Genomic DNA, 2224 nt, shown 5'->3' with positions numbered 1-2224 from the left:
ATTGTGCTCACGTCACTTCTGCCCTCCTAGGCTTATAGCTGCCCTTTCCCTCTTCTGGACTCAGAAGCTGTTGCTGTGAATCTCCCTATATTGCTTTGGGCACTTATTAAATCAGTTCTTCCATAAATGCAGTGCTATTCCAATCAAACTTTCATCTGAATATTTTTTGTAGAACTACATAAACTGGAAGTATACATGTCCATTAATATCCAATAAATTTGTAAAATAGGAAAACAAGAAGGGAAGATTAATATACAAGATATCAGAAATCATTACAAAAAGATACCAAATTCGATAGTATAAAAGGGGATAATCTCTCTTTTTCTCTCTCTTTCTCTCTCTCTCTCTCTCTCTCTCTCACACACACACACACACACACACACACACACATACGCACATGCACATGCACAAGAACACACACAAACCATATGCATACGCATATTCACCTACAGGACTACTAGGAGACTGTATTGGAGAATACATTTTATAACTGTGGGCAGGAAACAATTCCATATATATGGCACAAATTTTAAAAATGGCATTGGTGATTGATACATTTTCCTACATTTAAATTTAATAAGTTAAAGCTCACCATTAAGAGTTTCTCATTAAATGTAGAATTAACACACAGGCACACCCACAACTTGACAATACGAAGTGTTGCTTTTGGGGATGTCCAGAGGCAAGAATGCTTTTACAGTGCTCGTTAAGGTAAAAATTTGTACAATTTTGGAACCATTTTGCCAACATCTACTAAACGTGAGACATGATTATAATTTATGAATTAGCAATTAGGCTTCAAGATATACACCGCAGAGAAACACCTGTACATGTGCACAGAGAAGGCCAGGACAAAATGACCGTGTCCTGTTATTTGGAAATGAAAAATTGGGCTTAATAACCAGCAAGAGCAAAAATAATAATAATATCAATATATTTATTATATTAATTATTACTTATTAATTAATAATATCATCAATATCAATAAAATCATAAATATTATCTATTTATGGCATGCAATACTATGTAGGAGTTGAAATTTAAAAACTAGATATATTAGAAGCAATATTAAAAAGCAAAAGGTTAAAATATTGAAAGTGAAATTAAGTTACAGAATTATAATTATAACTCTTAAGTAAAATATGTACAAAGCAACAATATATATTGCTATAGATAATACTTACCTAGGAATAGTGTCAAAATTGGAATTTCAGGTTTTGTATTTGTTGCCTCTATAGAGAAGGGAAAGAAAAGGGGACTTCAAATATGCAATATCCTGTTTCTTTAACTTAAAACACTATGGGTGCCAAGTGTCTGTTATTCTGTATATTTTTCTAAACTTGTAATATTAAAGGAAAACAATAAATAAAAATAAATAAAATAAAAATAAAATAAATAAAAAATAAATATAAATAAAAAAATAAAAATAAATTAAAAAATAAAAATAAAATAAAATATAAATAAATAAATAAATAAAATATAAAATTCAAAATATAAAAACAAACATTTAAGTAACTGTAAAGACCTCCTTGATTTATTCTAGACCCTTCTTTTTTCAATTTCATTTTCATTATCATGTAATCTTTCTTCAACTATCCCAGAAATAATTTTAACAATGTTTTGTTCAACTAGCATTATTCAACTATTTACCATTTGATTCCCACATTCCATCCTATCCCATCATTCCCTTTTCCTGGAGAGACGGTGTGTGTGTGTGTGTGTGTGTGTGTGTGTGTGTGTGTTGTATATGTGGGTATCTACATATACATATGTAACAATTTTCAGAAGGGTAATGAATATAATTCTCACACAAATATAAAGGATGATATTTAACTCATTAATTAATAAAATATAATAACCAGGACAATGCTATGAGCAGTTCAAAGAGTATTGGAGAAGACATCGTTTGGGAGCAATTAAATAAAATATTAGGACTAGGTTGTTGCATTAGGTACAAAAATGATATCTTTACAGAGAAATTTTCCTCTAGTGTTATCTACAGCATAATGATTTGCATGCCTACTGAACAGAAATTTATAAGTTCACAGGTAACTCCACCAAGTCTGGAATATTTAATCAATAGTAAGTGATCTATGTTTATTCTTCTAGACAATTTCTGGGTAGTCACCACCATGCCATTAACAAGAATTGATACCAGTTTTTTTGTCTTATTTCCATTGTAGGTAATGATTCTGACAATACATTCCACATACAATATATTCCA

The sequence above is a fragment of the Panthera uncia genome, chromosome B1 (genome assembly GCF_023721935.1).
Source record: "Panthera uncia isolate 11264 chromosome B1, Puncia_PCG_1.0, whole genome shotgun sequence".
In the NCBI taxonomy this organism is placed as follows: Eukaryota; Metazoa; Chordata; class Mammalia; order Carnivora; family Felidae; genus Panthera; species Panthera uncia.
The sequence above is the reverse complement of the archived record's forward strand: the minus strand, read 5'-3'. Positions refer to the sequence as shown.